The sequence below is a fragment of the Schistocerca nitens genome, chromosome 1 (assembly GCF_023898315.1).
Source record: "Schistocerca nitens isolate TAMUIC-IGC-003100 chromosome 1, iqSchNite1.1, whole genome shotgun sequence".
Classification (NCBI taxonomy): Eukaryota; Metazoa; Arthropoda; class Insecta; order Orthoptera; family Acrididae; genus Schistocerca; species Schistocerca nitens.
The window spans coordinates 195,260,287-195,268,623 of record NC_064614.1 but is presented as its reverse complement, the minus strand read 5'-3'; the positions used below and the strand labels follow the sequence as shown (position 1 = coordinate 195,268,623).

The following is an 8,337-nucleotide window of genomic DNA, read 5'->3' as shown; positions in this document are numbered from 1 at the left end:
CCATTAGGATTTTAATACTCTCATCTGCAGGAGGCATTTCTTTTGATCTTACACTGATACTTCTGGGTTTCCTACACCTACCATTATCAGGCCTGGATGGAGAATTACCTAATCTAAGAAAAACAATTGTGTGCACCCCATACACAGTCAGCTGCCCGAGTAGCAGCCTCTGATGTGTATTGCACTTCTGGCCCATTTAGGGGGACCCTACAGTTCTCAACTCTATGATGGAAGTCCGAAGTCTCCGCCTACCTTGTTACAGAACCTTTGAAGTCTCTGATTGAATCCTTCCACTCGAATCAGTACCAAAGGGACAATGCTGCAAATTGTCAGTTTAATTGAAACTCCATGTGCAAGGCTGGTCTTCGCAATCTTCTCTGCCAGTTGCTGGAATGACCCAGGAATGACCTGGGAGCCCAGACAATAGGCATAATTTTTTCCAACAAGTGCTACAATAAGCAGTTGGTTGCACCCTGTTCTCTCAATGGATGCTGGAACAACCTCTTCAGCATGTTGAATGAGGCATCCAGGCATACACACTTGAGTGCACTTGATGTCCTTTTCTGTCCCTTGCTGCCATTTCCCTAAGGGGTACCAGAATTCGCCGTACATTTGAACTGCCGATGATTAATAGACCACTACCCTTTTACGCCTGCCTCCACCTGACACTGGACAAAACAGATTTCCCCAAAACAGGTGCAGTGAGTCCCATTGGCTCCGTTTCAGTTTCAGTGAAAGACAGCACTTCAAACTTGTTGGTTAGGTGGATCGGTACAACACCCTAAGTCCTCCCTGGTGCCCCTCCACCCTGTACAGGATAGACCTACGATTGACACACCACTCACAGTCAATTGGATGAGTAATGACAGATCCTGAACTTCCTGCAGAGGAGACAGGTTTCACAGGAGAGAATAGTACTCGAGATACCGCTGGTATAGATATTACAGGCACACGACTCTCAGGAGGTCTTTCAAAACACTGATTCGCAGCAACTACCAATAATTTGACAATAGTCAATCTGCTTATGAACATTAACCAACTCATCCCATGTTCGAGAACAGCATTCACAGTGGGGCTGCATTTTGCCTCGTGCGATGTATTAAGACACTGAAAAAATAACTTTAAACTAAGGCCTGTGGATTATCTCTCAGTCTGTTGAGCTAAATACTTGCTAATTCCATATCAGAATTGAAGCAAAAACACAAAATGAGATTTCTATTCAGGCAGCACAAAATCCTGAGGTAAAATTTACTCGAAAACAGAATTAATATGTGATAAATGCAGATTATTCTTTAAGGAAAAACTAGACATAACACAATTGTTAGTTAGAAAACTTGTTACAATAACTAAGCCACAAATGCAAATTTGCTAAAAATTGTTATATATTATGCAAAGGACACTGGTAACATATTACAATTACAAGATAATTAACATTAAAATTTGTGACCAGCCATATTTTCATATTTTCTGTTGCAGATTTTGCCTCTGTGCACATTATTTATTTATTTTTTATTTTTTTTTATTTATTGATTGATTTATTTAACCTGGCAAGATTAGGGCCATCAGGCCCTCTCTTACATCTAACCAGGCATTCTACTTATTTTACATTCATATGTTTTAGTAGGCATGTTAAACTACATCTAGTACAAAAAGTGAAATAAACAATTTGAAAGGTACACCTGGAAAAATACATACATATAGAGTTTATAATCTTAGATCACAAGTACTGTTATAATTAGACATTATTGAACAGACAGATTTGAGATAAGAGTGCTGGCAGCAGGGAGTATGAGGGAGACTCATGGTGAAGGGAGGAGAAGAATAGAGAGACATGTTGAAACATAATTAAGGAAATATAAAGGAAAAGAATATTGCGTGGCTAATAGAGATAGATGAAGAGGAAGGCATCTCAGGAGCAACATAGGAGACGCTAGCTTTGCTATTTGACAGATGAGGGGATTGTCCTTGTACATTAATTTTGTGGAGAACTTTATGAGGATGATAGTAGGAAATGCTTCAACTTCTTCTTAAAAGCAGCAGGAGATTGAATTTTGCGCAAGGTAAGGGGCAGTTTGTTCCAGAGGCGGACAGCGGCAACTGAGAAGGAGTTTGCAAAAGTTTTTGTTTTGTGAGTGGGCACAGTTAGGATACCAAATAAGAGTGACCTCGTGTTTCGATTGTGATGACATGACAGGTTTTTAATCTCTGAAGCAAGGTACTGGGGTGTTTGCGCCTCGAGGAGTCGGTGGAGTAGACATAGAGTGTGGTAGTCGCGCAATTTGTCCGGCCGCAGCCACCCTAGCTGGGAGTATGAAGCACTAACATGATCGTATCGGCGAATGTTGCAGGTGTAACGCACACAGGCATTCATGGTTAGCTCTAGCCGTCTTTTGTTTTCACTGCTCATGCCTTGTTGAATCACATCACAATAGTGGAGGTTCGGTAGAACGAGTGCTTGCACGAGCTGGCGTTTCAAGTCCTGTGGAAATATGTTCCGAAACTTTTTGAGAGCATAGAGACAAGCAGACGTCTTTCGGCACACTGCGACTGTATTCTCCGCCCAGTTGAGATGCTCATCCAAAGTTACACCCAAGTTCTTCACTGTTTTCTGATATGGTATTGGAGTACCGTCGAGCAGAATAGGAGGTAGCCGTTCGCGGAAATCTGAACTTATTAATTTCTGATGGGCTATTAAGATTACTTGCGTCTTTTTTGCATTTAGTTTAAGCCCCAGGTTTTTCGCCCATGTCACTACTGAAGACAGATCATCGTTCATCTGAGCGATTGCAGTGTTTACATCTTCCGGTCTGACGCTTAGGTAGAGCTGGAGGTCGTCGGCATAGAAATGATATTTACAGGAGGACAGAACCGATGAAATATCGTTGACATATAAAGAAAACAAAAGTGGTCCTAAGACTGATCCTTGTGGGACTCCCGAGGAAACATGTTTCCAGGAAGATTTTTCATTTACGCAGACAACACATTGCTGTCTGTCTTTTAAGTAGCTTTCAAACCATCTCATTGCACTTTCAGAGAAATTAAGCTGTTGCATTTTTCTGAGCATTATGTCAAAGTTAACAGTGTCAAAAGCTTTGCTGAAGTCCAGTAGCGTCAATATTGTTGCCTTTCGATTGTCGATGGCATATTTCAGGTCATCAGTTACTTTAATTAGAGCAGTGTTTGTGCTGTGATGTTTATGGAAACCGGATTGAAATTTGTCATATAGGCTGAATTCATGCAAGTGTTCAGTGATTTGGTCATGAACAATATATTCAAGTGCTTTGGAAACAGCAGGCAGTATGCTAATTGGTCGGTAATCACTAGGCAGTTGCGGGTTTTCGATCTTAGGGATGGGTCGAATTAGGCTTCTTTTCCATGCAGTGGGATATATTCCGTTCACGAGGGAAAAATTAAATATGTCAGTTAAGACAGGCACTAAGATATCGGCAACATTCTTAATCATGGTTATACCGATACTGTCGTTGCCTATTGCATCAGAAGAGATTCTCATTATTGCTTTTCTTGCCGTATTTGTTGTTACATGTTTTAGATGGAAGGTATCGTTGTTAGTTATCCTGTTTAGGGATTCTTGTGGACGGTAATTATCAGCTGTGCTGGTATTCAGAGGTGCAGAGAAGAATTCATTTAATTCGTTAGCTGACACATGAAAAGTGGTTTCCGATTTTGCCTTTCCGACCCCCAAGCTACGGAGATTCTTCCATAGAGTCGTGGGCGTCAGATCGCTGCATACAAGGGAGCGAGCGTGCCTGATTTTAGCATTGCGAATGCATTGTTTCACTCTGTTCCGTAGCTTTCTATATTCTTCGAAACGCTCGGGTTTCGGATCTGCCTTGAAACGCCTGTGGGCAGCATCCCTATTAGTCATCATTTGACGTAATTCAGCTGTCAGCCATGGAGCAGGAGATTTTCTTACACGGATTGTGCGCACAGGTGCATGTTTGTCATAGAGGGCAGTGAGTTTATCACCAAGTTCATTAATTTTGCCGTCGATTGTGAGTTTTCTGGCTTGTGACCTTTGCATTATATCCTTGAAATGCCATTACACCCCTGCATTTTATACACAAGCTAAAACACTTCATTAATTGATTACATCAATAACAAAGATTTGGCATAATTTACCATAATTTTCAATATGGCCCTCGTATATGGGATATTGCCGATGCAGATGCATAAAATGGTCTCATAAGCTTTTCTAGATTCCTAAACCACCATATATGTCACAAACCAAGCTACATTTAATACTTATAGCCTATACTATGTAGAAAAAATATAACCTTGCCATTTTTCACATGATTGTGTAGTTTCTAAGACTGCAATATGTTCATACACCAGTCTTTAAATAATTGGATGTCACCTGAAATTATCAGTCTGGGACAAAGTAGCAACACCTACGCAGGTTCATTAGAAACTGCGTGTAGTCTGAGTTGTGTTAAATTTGATTCTTGAGTTTGTGGCTGATATTTACAATGTTGACTTCTGTACAGAAAAGTTGTGTGTCACTCTTATAATGATTTTGTGTTCATGAAGCTCATGTTCAACATTTCGGTGGATATCTGTTGACTGTGTACATATGACATTCATGTAGATGTGGATTATATGGTTTACTTTTCTCAAGTATTGACCATGTCAGTCCTTTTGAATTGATGGATGTTGTGTACTTCAAATAGGATATTGTTACACTCTTGACATTTAATCATCTCGGTGACTGTCTTAAAAGTAAATGATGACTAACTGACAAGCTCAGCTGCCAACAGGTGTTGTTGTTATACCTCGATGTGGACAGCTGAAAATGTGTACCCCAACCGGGACTCGAACCCGGGATCTTCTGCTTACATGGCAGACGCTCTATCCATCTGAGCCACCGAGGACACAGGTGAATAGCGCGACTGCAGGGACTTATCCCTTGCACGCTTCCTGTGAGACTCACATTCCCAACTGTCCACAATTCTACATATGTATTGTACCTTATAGACATTTGCCCACCCACTCATTACTCGCGCACGCTTTGGCGATTCCCATAAGAGTTTGGGCAACCTGTGCGCATTCGCACAGACGAAGGTCAATGGCTGGGTAGCCTTTAACTATATATAAGAAGACAGTAACTTGTTCTCGAAAGAACAGTTACTGTTGATGACCGTGCAGCTTTTCCCTGGAGTAAATGATGACTAACTGACAACATCAGCTGCCGACAGGTGTTGTTGTTATCCAGCCATTGACCTTCATCTGTGCGAATGCGCACAGGTTGCCCAAACTCTTATGGGAATCGCCAAAGCGTGCGCGAGTAATGAGTGGGTGGGCAAATGTCTATAAGGTACAATACATATGTAGAATTGTGGACAGTTGGGAATGTGAGTCTCACGGGAAGCGTGAAAGGGATAAGTCCCTGCAATCGCGCTATTAACCTGTGTCCTCGGTGGCTCAGATGGATAGAGCGTCTGCCATGTAAGCAGGAGATCCCAGGTTCGAGTCCCGGTCGGGGCACACATTTTCAGCTGTTCACATCGAGGTATAACAACAACGCCTGTCGGCAGCTGAGGTTGTCAGTTAGTCATCATTTGCTCCAGGGAAAAGCTGCACGGTCATCAACAGTAACTGTTCTTTCGAGAACAAGTTACTGTCTTCATATACACTCCTGGAAATTGAAATAAGAACACCGTGAATTCATTGTCCCAGGAAGGGGAAACTTTATTGACACATTCCTGGGGTCAGATACATCACATGATCACACTGACAGAACCACAGGCACATAGACACAGGCAACAGAGCATGCACAATGTCGGCACTAGTACAGTGTATATCCACCTTTCGCAGCAATGCAGGCTGCTATTCTCCCATGGAGACGATCGCAGAGATGCTGGATGTAGTCCTGTGGAATGGCTTGCCATGCCATTTCCACCTGGCGCCTCAGTTGGACCAGCGTTCGTGCTGGACGTGCAGACCGCGTGAGACGACGCTTCATCCAGTCCCAAACATGCTCAATGGGGGACAGATCCGGAGATCTTGCTGGCCAGGGTAGTTGACTTACACCTTCTAGAGCACGTTGGGTGGCACGGGATACATGCGGACGTGCATTGTCCTGTTGGAACAGCAAGTTCCCTTGCCGGTCTAGGAATGGTAGAACGATGGGTTCGATGACGGTTTGGATGTACCGTGCACTATTCAGTGTCCCCTCGCCGATCACCAGTGGTGTACGGCCAGTGTAGGAGATCGCTCCCCACACCATGATGCCGGGTGTTGGCCCTGTGTGCCTCAGTCGTATGCAGTCCTGATTGTGGCGCTCACCTGCACGGCGCCAAACATGCATACGACCATCATTGGCACCAAGGCAGAAGCGACTCTCATCGCTGAAGACGACACGTCTCCATTCGTCCCTCCATTCACACCTGTCGCGACACCACTGGAGGCGGGCTGCACGATGTTGGGGCGTGAGCGGAAGACGGCCTAACGGTGTGCGGGACTGTAGCCCAGCTTCATGGAGACGGTTGCGAATGGTCCTCGCCGATACCCCAGGAGCAACAGTGTCCCTAATTTGCTGGGAAGTGGCGGTGCGGTCCCCTACGGCACTGCGTAGGATCCTACGGTCTTGGCGTGCATCCGTGCGTCGCTGCGGTCCGGTCCCAGGTCGACGGGCACGTGCACCTTCCGCCGACCACTGGCGACAACATCGATGTACTGTGGAGACCTCACGCCCCACGTGTTGAGCAATTCGGCGGTACGTCCACCCGGCCTCCCGCATGCCCACTATACGCCCTCGCTCAAAGTCCGTCAACTGCACATACGGTTCACGTCCACGCTGTCGCGGCATGCTACCAGTGTTAAAGACTGCGATGGAGCTCTGTATGCCACGGCAAACTGGCTGACACTGACGGCGGCGGTGCACAAATGCTGCGCAGCTAGCGCCATTCGACGGCCAACACCGCGGGTCCTGGTGTGTCCGCTGTGCCGTGCGTGTGATCATTGCTTGTACAGCCCTCTCGCAGTGTCCGGAGCAAGTATGGTGGGTCTGACACACCGGTGTCAATGTGTTCTTTTTTCCATTTCCAGGAGTGTATATGTCTTAAAAGTTTCAGTGTGTACACTGTTAACATGATTTACAGACACTGTATTCTGCAATTATTGTGTCTAAGAAGAACTGTTACTTTGGACAGTGATTACACTGTTAATGCCACATCTGTACATACTAAAGTAGAGAGGTGGAGGTACGTGCATACAAACATTTCATGTCAAACCAAATCTGGTCACATAGTGCTTGTGGTGCTGATACTCCTCCTGCATAGGCCATGAAGGCCTAAAGGTACCGACTGGCCGCCGTGTCATCCTCAGCCAACAGGCATCACTGGATGCGAATATGGAGGGGCATGTGGTCAGCACACCGCTCTCCCGGCCGTGTCAGTTTCCGAGACCAGAGCCGCTACTTCTCAATCAAGTAGTTCCTCAGTTTGCCTCACAAGGGCTGAGTGCACCTCACTTGCTAACAGTGCTTGGAAGACCGGATGGTCACCCATCCAAGTGCTAGCCCAGCCCAACAGTGCTTAACTTTGGTTATCTGATGGGAACTGGTGTTACCACTGCGGCAAGGCCATTGGCGGTGCTGACAAATGTGGGAAAAAAGCCATGTCACTGGGAAATCTGTGTAGTGTACATAATTTGCATTTCCTAGAAATCAGTTTACAGCTATTAAACAAGACTTTGATAAACAAGACTCCATGAGCTTAATGGACAATGAAGGTAGGTACCATTGCATATGGTGCTACCATCTGAGGAAATTTCTCTGTTTTGGTGTCATGCCAACTCACTTGTGTAAGAACAGTGGAGTGTGAAAAATTTATGAACTTGAAGACAGTAACAATAATGTTAAGAGGGGAAAAAGAAAACTATGAACTATGGTCACAATGGCACTGAAGAGTAAAAAAAAAAAATCGAGCAGAAAAAAGTGTGCAGAGATTCAGAATAGAAGACTGCAAATAATGTGGATGAGAAAAACAAAATTAAATATGATGTTGCATCAATAAATATTAAACAGACACTACCAAAATGGATTCACCTTTCCTCAACCAATGGGAAGACAAGGATGATTGATGCCATACTTCGTACTTAGCAGCGAAACAGCACAGAACCCATCTGTGAACAATGTTGCAACGCAGGTACACGAGTGGGTTTCCAAGAGGACAACAGTTACTGATACTAGCAGCAATGGACGCTGGGAATTCTTAATATTGGGCAGTGGATTTTAATTATACTCACATTGCTATGAGTCAAGTAACTGCATTTTCAGCGTTTTTTTTATCTGCACTAGCATTTTAGGGTGAGATACAT

General features: G+C 44.4%; 1 pseudogene; it reads right to left on the bottom strand.

The window, feature by feature from the left end:
- Positions 1–7,490: 7,490 nt before the first annotated feature.
- Positions 7,491–7,608, bottom strand: LOC126208210 (5S ribosomal RNA; annotated as a pseudogene).
- Positions 7,609–8,337: the final 729 nt, after the last annotated feature.